At 37.7% G+C, this 15,076-nt stretch overlaps 1 protein-coding gene across 2 annotated transcripts in view; it reads left to right on the plus strand.

The window, feature by feature from the left end:
• The first annotated feature begins 458 nt into the window (after positions 1-458).
• The window catches only part of LOC306864192 (phospholipid phosphatase-related protein type 1-like), a 57,435-nt gene continuing 42,817 nt past the window's right edge, over positions 459-15,076 (plus strand). Inside the window, exons 1-2 of one of the 2 annotated variants that reach the window (XM_079407985.1) lie at positions 459-513; positions 1,256-1,389. The gene's annotated coding sequence lies outside the window, so the exon portion shown is untranslated. Of the gene's footprint in view, positions 514-1,168; positions 1,390-15,076 lie in introns of those variants that run through there. The other variant, XM_079407984.1, reaches the window with a different exon arrangement.

Here is a 15,076-nt window from a genome sequence, read left to right on the forward strand (position 1 = left end):
AGTCACAAATCCATGATGAAACTTTATGTCCAGGGAAGAGTATACAGAGGCACCAGAGCTGACTGTACAAGAGATCTCAGATAATAAAATCAGCAGAGCAAAATCACACAAACTCAAGCCAAAGTAGCTTATCTCTGTTTTTTTCTTCACACCCCTCCCCCCTCTCTATATAATCACTCAGAAAAGAAATAATTTGATTAAGAACAATCGTAAACTCAATGAACAGGCTTGTCAATAAAAAAGAAATATTGACTTTGCAATTCATGTTTGTTTTAGGTCTACTGCTAATTTTAACTTAATCTAGGCCCATATCTGTTCATTATAACACATGACAACACACTACAGACACAATGTGATCCAGTAATATTGAAAAGAAAATACTTCCATTTGTATTTCAGTTCGTAGTAGAGTTTGATCATCCATTGAAACTAATGTCCCATGTTAAAGTGGGCGTGGTTGTGAGCGTGACTCCGGAGCATGGTAAACTTCCCAAAAACCGCGGGACATACACAGGTACGGACATCGCGGAATCAAAACGCTTTATTATGCTTGATGCCAATGTATACAACTGGTGAAAAACGTTTTTTAGTCTATGATCCGTAGAATATCTCAGTGACGAATCTGTCGCCGTCTAACATCTGCTGGAAATCCAGGTAAACATTTTAGCGTGCACGCGCACACCCCCAGTTAACACGATCCCCAGTTGATCCATAACACCGGCTGAAAAAAGTCTTAAAGCCATAGGAGGCATAGGATTTCACATTTCTCACAGAAGTCACTTTCAAACCAAGCAGTTTTACTGCAAATACCATGCTTAAACTACGGTTAGTGTAGTAAAACCATGGTTAATTTTCGTAAAGAATATTGAAATGACTGAAATGTGACCGCAACTTAACACTTTTCAGAAATGACTCAGAATCGATTTTTTTGAACCAGTTCACTGAATCCGTCCGAACGAATCGATTCGTTGAAATGAATCGAATTCTCACCGCTTGCGCGTATTCCCTGAATTTCCCTGCGCTATTACCGCGAAGGCCCGGCTTCTGAGTATTAATTACCTCACGCTGATAACCCTACTGGACCAGCGTCGCGTGCGTCATAAATATTCATGAGCGACTCCTTCTCCATAGTAAGAATGGGTACATTCGTGTTCCCGGCCCCGCCTCCCACTCATCTGTCTGTGTGTGTGTGTGTGTGTGTGTATGTATGTATGTGTGTGAACTCCTTGAGCATTCACGATCGCCTCTAATCACAGATCTCCAATCAAACAGCAAAGCCAGCTGCGCAGAAACGCTGCAGAAAACGCAGATGATGGAACACCGGTTTTCCGAATCTATGCCCAACTAACACTGATGGATTAATTCAGGAATAATACACATCCATCGCACGGTAAGTTGCTAGAGGAGGTCGGAGGGGTGAAATGATGAAGCATGTGGTAGTTGCAACCTGCCATTGTCTCGTGCGTCCGGTGATATTTTGTGTCCATTTTACATTTGCTGGCAAGGAAACGGGAACATATCTTAACACGCCTGTTATTTGGATCTCAAAAATAATTGCGTATAAAAATGCGCTAATAGTAAAACACGTACAACTTGGGACACGGTGAAAGCTACATGTTGGAAACAAGTGATCTTCTCATCCTACAGCCTTGATGGGGCATCTCCGTGATGATTGACACCTGTCCTCATGGCACGATGATCACTGATGGAGAATTCGCATTTGAAAGGCATAAAATGCACTCATAGGGAAGTTTCGAAGATTGTGTGCGCCAGCGAAATAAATAAATGATACGATGCGTTTTTACGCGCAAATACGCAGCGGAATCGTGTTTGATGATTTGACATTTATCTGCTTTGACCGAGTGTTATATGGAGTGCCAGTAACACAGATGGGTCCACATAGCCTCTGGGCTCAGTTCATAGGAAAATGCATTCGGTCAGATACATATTTTGGATAGAAAAGCAGAATTTAGCGATTAATTTAATTGACTGTATCCTGCCGATTTTTGAAAATCATTTGGGATCTTTCTGCACCAATGCCAGACTGTAGTATATTGTGAAGACATGAACTGGTCGCATGATGGGGGGACCCTCAAGTTAGTGGGCCACACATTGCATTGCATGTTTAAAGCATGGTCTCTGGTTGCTGTGGTTACCCAAATTAAGGGTTTGGAACTAAAAAAAAAAAAAAAAAAATCATTTAAAATGATAACATATATATTTTTTTTGTATTTTTTAGTCATGCTTGACCTGAAATCAGTCAATCTTATAGCCTAATGCTCAGAAGAAAGGTTTAAAAGCAGTCACTGGGGTGGTACCCAGTTGTAACTTGGATTGGTGTAATATGGGTGTTTTTGTACATTTGAGTTCTCCATGTGGAGAGAATTTGAATTGGGTATCTGAATGAAGTCTGAGCTGGTTGTTTAACCAAAGTACTTGAGTTTTTTTTCATCGTTGACTGGGAAAGATTTTACAGTACTAGTATTATCAATTTAGATAGATTTATCAATCATATACTAAATAAGCGTTTCTTCTGTATGCTTTTTGGAGCAAAAAGTAAATTAACCATCGTCTAAGCCAAGTAGGACATGTTCCTGGATCAGCATCAATATATTTTGTCATTGCTGTCAGACTAACCCAGCTGTATCTCTAACTATTAGCTGCTTTAAAGTCACGGAAAAATAACAGCTTGGTAATAATGCTGTTGAAGCTCTGTTGCCAGCTCTAACCCTAAAATCTGATTGGCTGACAGGACTGTTGTTCCTGGACCAACAAGGATGTTGACGAACATAGCTTGTCTAGGACAAGGAAAAGCCTACGGAGGGATTCATTTAGTAACATCTGTTCATGAGAAGTGAACACATGGCTGATAGACGGATGGTAATCTTACAGTCTGACTGATTCCTGCTCCTGGGTTATTCATGGAAGTTTTTGTGATAACGGAGCTTATAAATATGATTTATATTGGTACTTGTATTTCTTCTGAGAACCAGTTAAAGCTGTTGTGTGTCATTTCAAACATTGCTCTTGTTTGAGTGGCCGGACATGTTACATTTTGGCATAAATTGACATGAGTTTGAATCGGGACTGTAGTTTTTGTTGAATAATGGAAGAAGGATTTCTTGTCTTGATTTCTCATTATGTTGTGATTAAACATAGTCACATAGACATACAGTAGACTGTTAATACTTAATAGAACGGTAATATTAGAACATTTTTGCTTATCTCAGAGCCTTGGTTTAGGTTTTCCACAGTCATGGAGGAAATTGAGGGGAAAAAACTGTGATTTCCAGGCCTGGAAAAATGGGAAATTCATTAATGATGTACAGATACACTACCATTCAAAAGTTATTTTCTTTTCTTTAATATATTTCAAATGTAATTTATTCCTGTGACGTAAAGCTAAAAAGCTAAAAATATAATCGTTTGTAACATTATAAATGTATCTTTGTCACATTTGGCTAATTTAATGCATCCTTACTGAATAATAAAAAAAAAAAATTGGTAGTGTATATAAAGTACAGGCTACACAAACTATATAGACTATTACATCAATACAGTTGGATAAACACTGCAAAACAGTACAAAGATGCAGAAAATATTGCGATTCTTGAGAAAAGGTGCTACAAAGTTGTTCAGACAATAAGAAAAATTGGGACTGCATAAATCTCTTTCCAGAAGACCTGAAGGAAGAAGTTACTATAAAGTGCAGCAGATGTGAGCCGCTGCCATGATTTACTTCATATTAACTTCAGTATCCTGTCCTGTAGGAAAATCTGAGACAAGTGCAATGTTTGAGCACAAATTAACAGGTCATCGTGTTTGCCAAGGGTTTATTTGTCAATTTTCATTTGGATAGTGTCCTGGCAGTGTTTGAACAGCATGATATATAGACAAGTACTTGATTGTTTAGTTGTAAAAGCACCATTTAATCGAAAATGCTATGAAGTGTGCCAGGTCAGATATCCATCAGGTGTGAAGTCGGCTGTAATGCTGACCAGCGAGACAGGAAGATGAATAATCCTGAGATCCTCTGTGACCGCTTTCATTCTTCTGAAAGTTAAAGCTTTGGTTAATTCTCTAATCGAAATGCCTCAGTCGAGGTTTTAATTACCCAGCAGTTGAAATGCGAAGGAAAATCATGGTTTCCCCCTAGAACTACTTTTTGCCGGGCAATGCTGATTTTCCCGTATGCCAGTAATGGATTTTCCCTGACTGTTAATTGCTGGTGAATTGGAAAGAGGATATAGTGTGCAGCTCTTGAAGGCTTTGAAGCGAGAATTAGCCACGCAAGACGCTTTGGATTGACGCATTCGTTCCAGAGAACACATTTAAACTGAACTCTGCTTGACTCTGCTTCATTTGCTCATTTCTGTGCTGACATATTTAAAATGGGTTAGATGAATACTTAACCCATCACACAGTTAAAAAACGTAATTTGGTGTCACAGTTAATATGTGAAAGTGCTGTTCCATTTACATGTTAAAACTAATTTTTATGTTTTCTGCTGTAAATGTCAGTGGTTTTTCCCACTGAAAGCTTTCTAGGGAGTGTTATTGGGGTGATCTGCATGGTTATAATGTTGATTTGAGTTAGTTGGTTGCTGCTCAAGGATTCTGTGTAGTTGCTTACTGTAGCATGATTGTTCTGCTTTCTACAGCATCTTTTGGTCGAATTTGTAGGGCTGCACAGTATTGGAAAAAACACTGACATTGCGATATTTTGAAATGGAAAAAAAAACAACACATAAAATTCTCACAAAATTACTTGAATATTTGGAAAGAATTCTGAATCTGAAATTATTGGGGGGTCATTCCATGACAAATTTCCAAATTTCAGAAACTAAAGTCAACAGATTGTACTAATATACCTACCAATTTCTATTTAAAAATAACATTATGATACTGACATTTTCTAAAATTTATTTTACCCCCCCTTGCTTCTAATCTCAGGCGAAAATTGTCATTTTGACCTCCCTCTACAAATTAGCGAATAACTCCGTAAATATGCATCCATGACATTTAATATTTTGGCTTTCGTCACTATACATATTAATCATTCGTCATACAAAATAATGCAAATTCAAAAATTTGAGCTGAGGACTACTGGTTGAATTGACATAGAATGACCCTGGGGTGATTTTGTTGAGGAAAAAACAAACAATTTAAAAATTTGTGTTCACGAGGGGTGTGATGAGACTTGTGCCACGGAATCTCGTAAGATTAAGGTGAAAAGCTGGCTGCATCCGAAAGCTGAAAAATGCTGTTTTCGGAGGATGCATTCCAAGGTGGGAAGGCATCAAGGCACGTCCGGATCCAATGTCAGCTTCACTTCCTGTCTCCTGAGGTGCCTTCATTTGATCAGTTTTTGAAGAATAAGGCATTGCCTGATAAGGCAGCAAGTCAACAAGTCAGCAGCCTCAGCTTTCGGATGCAGCCGCTGTCTTGTGATATCACCATGACAGAGTGTGAGGATGAAGTTAGCATAGAAGATGCCACCGCTGTGTTTATATCACATTTCTCCATTTTGCTTTTTTAAAGGGGTCATATGATGCGATTTCAAGTTTTCCTTTCTCTTTGGAGTGTTACAAGCTGTTCATGCATAGATAAGATCCCTGAAGTTGCAACGACTAAAGTGTCAAAACCAAAGAGAGATTCTTTATAAAAGTTAAGACTTGACCACGTCCACCTAAAATGGCTCATTCAAACACGCGCCCACATGTCTACGTTATGGAATTTTTTTTGGAACATTTGCAAAACACTGCCAAAATGTTAATGCAATGAAAGAAGGTGTAACTATTATTCTCGCTGTAGTGTTGTTGCTGCCGCCGGCACCATGTCCTGGAGACGCTGTGTTTCGTTGTGAAAGAGAAACTACTTTGTTTGGGCTTCCAAAAGAGGACACAACTAGAAATCAGTGGTTAAGTTGTATTTACAACACTGTTCCAGAACAGTTCAACCCAAATATTAGAGTGTGTGCAGCGCATTTTACGGAGGACTATTTCCTGAACCTGGAAGAGTAGCCTACAATGCAGGCTTGAACAAAGGGTGTTTGTATAAAGTGGGGCTATTCCAACTTAGCAAGGACAGTCTGGTGCTTCTGAATCACAACCTGTAAGTATGTTTTCTTATATAAAGAATTTGCCACTGACGATTCAAACGCGAGTTTTGAGCATTGTAGGGTAGTGTTTGTTGTTTCTCTGATCACAAATGCAGACATGGTAATGTTTACGTGGCGCGATGCGACGCTTAAGACCGGATGAGTCATTATAATCAGTAATTATGTCCCCACTGGATGCAACAAATACCTTGTTTATAATGGGTTTTATTGTTTTTGTGTCATCGCGCCGGGATACGGTGAGGGGCATAACATTTCCGTCTCACGCTTGAGGTATTCGGCCAATCACAACGCACTGGATAGCTGGCCAATCAGAGCACGCCTCGCTTCTCAGAAGGATGAGCTTTGTAAAAATCAACGCGTTTCAGAAAGGCGGAGCATAGAGGTGCAAAAATAATGTACAGTATGTGGAAAATTTTGTTTTTTGAACCTTAAACCGCATAAACGCATTGCATTAAACCAAACACACAAAATAATGTTCTTTTTAGCAACGTCATATGACCCCTTTAAAGGATTAGTTCACTTTTAAAAATACTTTTGCTGATAATTTACTCACCCCCATGTCATCCAAGATGTCCATGTCTTTCTTTCTTCAGTCGAAAAGAAATTAAGGTTTTTGATGAAAACATTTCTCCATATAATGGACATCAATGGGACCCGAACGGTTCAAGGTCCAAATGACAGTTTCAGTGCAGCTTCAAAGGGCTTTAAACGATACCAGACAATGAATAAGGGTCTTATCTAGCGAAACGATCGGTCATTTCAAAAATAAATAAAAAAGTTGACGTTTTATAAGCACAAATGCTCGCCTTGCTCTGTTCTGTGATGCGCGTTCGTGACGTCACGTAATACGCAATTACGTGGAAAAGGTCACGGTTGACGTAAAATCCAAAATGTTCTTTTAGGCTTTTTAATATTAAAACACCCAGGATACGCACACGAAATGGGCATTTTAAACCATAAACTGACACAAAGACATTTGAATATGTGTATATGGTCCTCCTTCCGCACATTTGTAAACACTGACTCGGTACTTCCGCCTAAGTGAACCGTGACCTTTTCAACGTCATTGCGTATTACGTGACGTCATGAACGCGCATCACAGAACAGAGCAAGGCGAGCATTTGTGCTTATAAAACTTCAACTTTTTTAATTTATTTTTGAAACGACCGATCGTTTCGCTAGATAACACCCTTATTCGTCGTCTGGTATCGTTAACTTTAAAATCACTTAAAATGACTAATATAAATGTTCATGTCTTCATTTTTAAATCGATAAACCATCTGGTTTTTAGTTTGGCGGTTTACACGGTGTTCATTTTGCCTCTCAGAGTTCAATTCTCAGGAAATGAAGGTGCTTTGAAAAACTAACATAAAGACTAATCTTTAACCCTAACCATAACCTTAGCATCGCATCAGAAGCGCATCCTGATGCTATAGGTAGCATTACTGTTTGCCACGATCAGATACAACCATTTTTTTCGAAGTCTAATCTGTTTTTGACAAGCATGACTGCATGATTAAGTTAACTAATGAATTTGGCTGTGGGCGGGGCTTGTGCTTAAAATCACATGACAAACATCAAAGATTTAACAAAAATCATATGAATTTGTATGAGCGAGGTCATACGAATTCGTACGAATTAGCCACCTCATAAAATATGTACAAATTGCCGTGAGATCGGGCTGTATTATCAGAAATGGAAAAATGTAGGGTGGGGAGTGGGTTATGTGAATTGATTGTTAATTGTTTGGAGGCAGATCTGAATCAGAGCTTGCAGTTGATTGTAAATGTTTGGAGAAGTCTGGTATACATCACCAGAGAGAAGTCCGTCATTCTATCGGGATGTTGAGGTGTGGCATTTTGATTAAACATTACTAGAAAATTAAACATTCGTAGACGAATCATACAATATAATGCATTTAGATCATAGTCTGAATTTCCATTTCATGATGACTTTAAGCTTAGAGTATCGCGTCAAACAGCTTAGCAACTATTGTAATCAATAGTGTCTAAAGGGTGCTTTGTGTGAGGAACACTATTTGAGTTCCTATAAAGAGTTTCTGTCTATGAAGAGCGTTTCAGTCCAGCTGTAGACAGGAAGGCGGCTTTCTAGGTTTAGCAACAGAGTCTATGTGTACCAGTTGGTCCTTCATCATTTATCTGAGCTGGGCCTCATGAACCCCCAGTCCATTAGTGGCTTCTGACTGGTATTGCATTACACTGATGGCAGTCAGAGAGATGTTGTGCTGGAGATATGTCACAGCCGTTCCCTCGGGGCAGCGCTTGGATCTCAGGCTCAGATACACCAGCAGGAGAGATGCTGTCCTGGCTGGGATGGACACAGCCAGAGGGCTTTATCTCTCCTTGAACCTCAACCGTGAATAACACGACCTGAGTATTTCCCACACATTCTTGCATATGTCATGCAAACAGGATATTTTTGTCATGTAGTATTTGGATATGTCATTATACAGTATTTATGCTTGCTGTTTTGCTATCTGTGTGGCTTCTCTGTTTAGTTTTTCCCCAAAGGACAGAATAAACCAAACTAGCTGTTTTATCTACTTTTTGAGTGCTTAATCAATAGAGACCAAGCGTATTTTAAGAATAATTAGTGGTGTTTGCTAAGGCAAGCATTACTATTAATATTGCTCATACTTGGGGTTTTTTGGAAAATCTCAGACAATTAATAACTGCTTTGGTGCATACAATTATGCACTGTTTGTGCTACATGGATTGTCAAGGCAAGAGGTTCAAATACTGATACTCAGCATTTTGTAGTATGGATGATAAAGCATAAAATCTCATAGTGAAGGAAAAACCCCAAGCGATAGAGACCAGAATATCATCCTTGTAGGTGAACTCTTTTGACTTGGGCCAGTAAGCAACGACCTAGAAATGCCCTAACAAACACCCATAATACCCTAGCATGATTGCAAGGAGTAGGGCATAGGCAAGTGCAACTCATATTACCTTCAAAAACACTTTCCTCTATGGATGCAAATTAAGGCTTTGTGTAATGAGGTTGAAGACAGTTTAAAGGAAAGAAGAGCATTTCCCACATTACTATAACACATTTGATCTAAGTTTAGATTGGTTGTGTCTCGGTGTGTGTTTTATTTCTATGCAAGGTGTGATGCTGATTAGTTTTCATCTTTTAAGGTGTCACATTTATGATATTTTTTGCAAAGATTTCCCCACTCAAATTCACAGTAGGTTCAAGTTGACCTATGGAAAGCAGCTTGGTTTGAAAGTGATTCTGTGAGAGTTGTGCTTCATACATGATTTTGCAAATGTGATTGTATGCTTAAACGTACAGTGGCCAAAATGATTAGAACACCAGTATTTTTCACCAACTTAAAAATGGTTTATAGTCGGTTATTTCTATCTTTTGTTGTAGTGTGTTAGTAGGAAATATCAGTTTACATTCATTTTGCCATTAATTGTAATAATCCAGTGAGATTTTTATTTGCACAAGGAGTCAGACAACAGCCAGTGCTCCACACGGAGATCTGATCTGGTCATCATTCAGTCTGTCTGGAATGACATGAAGAAACAGAACAAAATGAGACCGACTAAATCCTGTAAATGTAATCACCTCCCTAATGTAAACAAACAGTAGCTATGTTTCCATCCACCTATTGTTATGCACATTTTGTCGCATTAATATAACTAATATATTAATTAAAAATAACTAATTGCGTCACTGTCACTTTTTATGGAAGGTAATGTGTTATGTTACTTTTCTGTTACTTATTCTCTTCTGGGCAGGGCTTGCTTGTTTGTTTTCAAAATAAAAATTATTTGGCAATAGTCCCTTTCACACCAAAAGAGAAATTAATATGCCTCAGGCTGAAGAAAATGTAAATTGAAAAAGCTCAAACAAACCTTTCAGCTTTACTGGCATTCTGGATTGCATGAAGAATAGAATGCAAGAGTAGTTCAGCACTTTCGTCTCCATCACAACCCCACCCCCCCACAAAAACAAACAAGGAAACACAAATGCTATGTTTATCTAAAGTCATTTTTACTTATTAGTATAAAGTTTGAGTTGTATTCCGAGTATGCATTTCACAGTTTTCATTAATTTTGAGAAACACTGAATTTGTTTTTGTGTAAGTGAGATGAGTAAATGTATGTTCACATTTATTCTAGATCTACAGTAACATGTTCACACACCACACACAACGCCTCTGCACTTTCTCCTGATTTCTCTCAACATGGCAACACGAGAGCTGTTAGTCAATACACGGGACAACAAAGTAACTGCCATTATTTATTTGTAAAAGTAACTCTCATATTTCCTTGTAAATTAAAAAGTAATGTTACTTTATTGGTTACTTGTAAAAATGTAATTTGATTATGTAGCTCACGCTACTTGTAATGCGTTACTCCCAACATTGGATGGTATGGAGGCAGCTCTGGTGGAAGTGCTCAAGAAGTTGCAGGTGGGGACCATATGCCTCTTAGGCCGTACAGGAGGGTGGTCAGTCTATGGATCTATACACACATCTTTTCTTGTTCCAGACTCTTCTGCACAGTCTACTGAATATTTGTCAATCTCTTTGTCTACTGTGGCGATGATGAATCTCAAGTAGCAGAACTGTCTTCAGCTCTTTCTCACCGTTGGTGATGTGGGGAGGGTGGTAATCTTCCGGAGGTGCAGGCTGATTGATACCTTTCTTTCAAACTAATCCAAAAAGCTCAAACACCTCTGCAAAGTGTGATATTATGCACTGCGGAACTGTCACTGTATGGGATATCTGCGAAGAGAAGTTATCGGATTGGTTGCCTTTACTGGTTATAATGGAACTTGTATTGGTTTTAATGGAAACTGTAATGGTCCCTGTGGGTCTCAACTGGTAATTGGTCACCTTCTATTGGTGGCTTGTTAAAACCTATAAGTCCTTATGGAATATACCAAAGCACACTACAGAAAACCATTTTTTAATGGTTAAAAGTGTCTGTAATGGTATTTGTAGTGGAAACCATTATAATTTTCTGTGATGGTTCTATTGTTTTTTTCAGCTGGGATTAAACACACCTGAGCCAGGCTATCAAGGTCTTCGGCATTAATAGAAACTTCCAGCCAGGTGTTTTGGAGCTGGTTGGAGCAACACTCTGCAGGACAGTGGTCCTCCAGGACTGGAGTTTGACACATGTGCTTTGGCAAATCAAAAGAGAGTCTGTGCAAGCACACAGCCTTGCTTCACACTGTTGTTCAATGGCTTGGACAAATCAGACACAGCAACCATTTTTCAATGTTGGTCTTTGTGTAACTGAATGATGATGTTAAGGAACTTTGGGGGACTTTCTAGTCATTCCATGATTTGCCACAAACATTTTCGGCTCACAGTATTGATTAATGCTGGGTGATTAATCGAAACCGAAATTCAGAACCTCTAACCAACATAATTTTCCCATGTTAATTAATTTTTTTAATCCTGTAAATACGTTACCCTTAAAAGTATAGTACCGTGTGTATTTGGTTCTAGATGGAAGTGTATGACCATTGCGCTTGTGTCTTTTGCAGTGTATCGAATGTGTGCGCCCCGTCTAGAGACACTGCAACAGACAGGAGGCTGTTCTAATGTTACATTATCTTCCCTAAGCATTCCAATACATGAATATTTTCATAAAACATGAGCCGCTTGAAATGTAGAAAGTTATCAAAATTGATATTCAAAATGGTAGGCAAGTGCTGCTTTGTATACATTTCGTATATCTGCATATATCTCATATATCCTTGTTTTGGTTTCTCCTTTTAAATGACAAATATAGACTATTGATTCCTGCTGATATAGACAGTTAATTTCTTTTGTCGCCTCCAGTTCTTTGAAGTCAACTTGGTGTATCCTGGGCTTAACTTGTTCTTTTTTGAGAGTAATGTCAGACTTGCATGTAACTTCTGACAATGTGTCTGTACTCTCTGAAGAGAATCTCTCAGTGTCTAGTTCTCCTGAAGGTGCATTTTTGATTTTAAGTGGCCATTACAGATCTTCTTTTGAGTCCAGTTAACTGTGTTTTGACAGAACTTGTCCTGAGTCATATAAATCCTTGGAATACTGTTCTGCTTTGAATTCCCTACCTTAGATGTTTTAGATGTCCTCTTGAACAGGGTGCTTCTTCTGTTAAAACCCAAGTATTGTAACAAAGTAGACATGCAGCACCATGCTCCAGTCAAAAATGGGGAGATGCTACTTACTTGCTCAGATGATATGCTGTTCGGATAAAGGCTTTGTAGGACTTTCTTTTTGCTGTCACTGGGTCTTGATGTAGAATGAAGGATCTTCTCTAAAATGTTCACAGGCAACCATGGACGTCCCTCAAACTCTGCAAGTAACTTGCGATTGTATGTTCCTACCAGATATGCTGATAGAGAGGACAAAGTACCACAGTACAGTTTTTTTTTGCTTTTACCAATAAACATTTTCTAGAAAGGCAATAAGATGAGTTTTTATAGTTACACAAACAATATTCATTCTAATTAATTTAGTTTTAGTTAGATTGCAGTCTAAATTGATATTAAATTGCCATCTCAGAGGTCAAAGTCTGATTATTTTGAAGACGTTTCCAACCCAACCACATGAAGTGGTTCTGTTTGTAAGTACTGCTTGAGCATGCAGTTTCAATTAATTTGTACGATTTAACTTTTACTAAAATAATTGTAGGTAAAACATCCATGAGCAGATCGTACAAAAACATATGCATGACATTCATATGAATTTGCAAACAATAGACCTTTTTCACAGTCTGCTTGTCACATCCGGCTTCAATTGGTAGCATAAAAAAATTTCCACCTGTATTATTGTCAATGCGCAAATTAAACAAATTTTACAAAGGTTCAGTATACTGGTAATTACTATTGTTTTTTGTAACACTATCACTTTGAGTGTCACAACTGGAACACTGGACTTGGTCAAAAGAAATAAAAACTGTTATTTCGTCACGGAGAAAGCAAACTGGAGAAAATGATTCATTTAAAAGTTAAACTGAATGTGTAACTAACAAAAGATTGTATTTCCCACATAGTAGATGAGCTTTTTGTTACATCAAAGTTTATGATATTGATGTAGATGTTAAATAAGGCCGTGTGGGATATGTGGGTTGTTTCAGAAGTGGCTGTTTGTATTACCAAAATCCAGATTAGCATCTTCAGGAAAGAGTTCTCAGGTGTTCTGAAAGCTGTTAACAATTTGACAATGTGCGTCAAGGGACACACTGTAAGCGATGCTAGCAGGAAGGAAGGGATATAAACTACTGTGTATCAGCATAACTGAATGTTCTAGACCTGCTAAGATGTAAAGCAATGACCAAATGTTGGACCTACAGCAGCGCCAGTTTGCTAGAGATAATAGTGTCATGAATCATTGTCTAGGCTGACAGGGCCCAAATGAAAAGATGTTTAGTAATGCATAGATGCAGCTCTTCAGTATCAGCTAAAGGAGTGAAGAGGACTTAATTTTTTCCAAGAACAGCAGATGGAGGAAGACGGTACTGCTACATGACGAGGGCAAGGGGTTGGTGATATACTGGTAGACATGATTAACTGGTAGAAATTTGTCAACCGGTAGAGATTTTGGACTATGGTCTCTATCGTGGTTACACACTTGTGTGACATTGCTGTGCTACGTGGTTAAAACATAATTTGCACACATTTTTAAACAAGTGATTTTAAGCCATTGAAATGCAATCAGCAGCGAAAGAGAACTCATTTTGCTATATTTGTTATTTTTGCCATTTTTATAGGCCTTGAATGGTTAAATACACACACTTATATGTGTCAAAATGCCCGTCTTTTTAAGTATCCTTGTAATTATCCACAGTAATTTAGGTCTTAAGTGAAAGCAAACAGCTGAGAAAGAAAAGCTCTTAAAGTGACAGCAGTCTAATATTCCTGCTGTCTGTCATTCATGTTAATCACTCAACAAATTAGATAAAATCTCTCAATGCTCTTGCCTAAATTACTGTTGTAACTTTAATAAGAAGAAAAATATATTTCATTTCCACAGTGAAGACTATGCAGTGTTTTTATACATTTGATGGCATTTTTTTTTTGTCCTATTGCGTTTGGCCTATTTATTTAATTGCTGACTTTTTAATTGTCTTCAGTGAGCTTGTATTAGTACTAGTGTATATATATATATATTTTTTTTTTTTTTTTTTTTTGTGATACTGACATTGACAAATTTTGACATTTCTATGGCATCATGACTTTTGATGATATAAAGTCCTTATTCAAAGCTAAACTAACTATCCTTACTGAGAAATAAAATTGCTCATATCGTGATATAAGATTTTGGTCATACCGCCCACCCCTAATGTGGGCATATTTATTTCCAACAATACTGATTAGTTGTTTGTTCTGATTTCTAATCCCTTCATGTGGAGAGATGTGCAGATGGATAGATTTTTCAAAGTTGTAATTAAAACCAAAACTATTGGAGTGTGTGTTACAAGACAATACTATTTCAGTCTGCCTACTTTAAAGATTTCACCTTTAATTCACCTTTAATTCACCTTTAATTCAGTGTGTTGCTTGTTTTTTGCATTTATTTGTGAATTTTCTTGCAATTCCTAAATGAAAATAGTTTCATTGTAAAGCATGCACCATGTTTTTTCAGTGTACCTTTTAGAATTGCAATGAAAACCAAACCAGTCAAGATCCCAAACTTACTAAGCCCCATATCAAAACAGAAGTCTCATCAGGTGCCACTTCTTGGTGTTTTCACTGATATTTTGATATATTCATTCATTTTTTTTTTTTTATAACAACTGTTTATTGAATTTTATTCTGTGGAACAGTAGTACAAAACAAAAAGCAGCTGTACAAATATAGAACCCACCCCAAGCCATCTCTCCCCCTGATAGAAAATAAAATAAATAATAATAATACAAATATATTAATAGATAAATAAATAACAATACAATAATTTTAACAAAGATTTTAGAAAAGAC

This window comes from Barbus barbus, assembly GCF_936440315.1.
Source record: "Barbus barbus genome assembly, chromosome: 45".
In the NCBI taxonomy this organism is placed as follows: domain Eukaryota; kingdom Metazoa; phylum Chordata; class Actinopteri; order Cypriniformes; family Cyprinidae; genus Barbus; species Barbus barbus.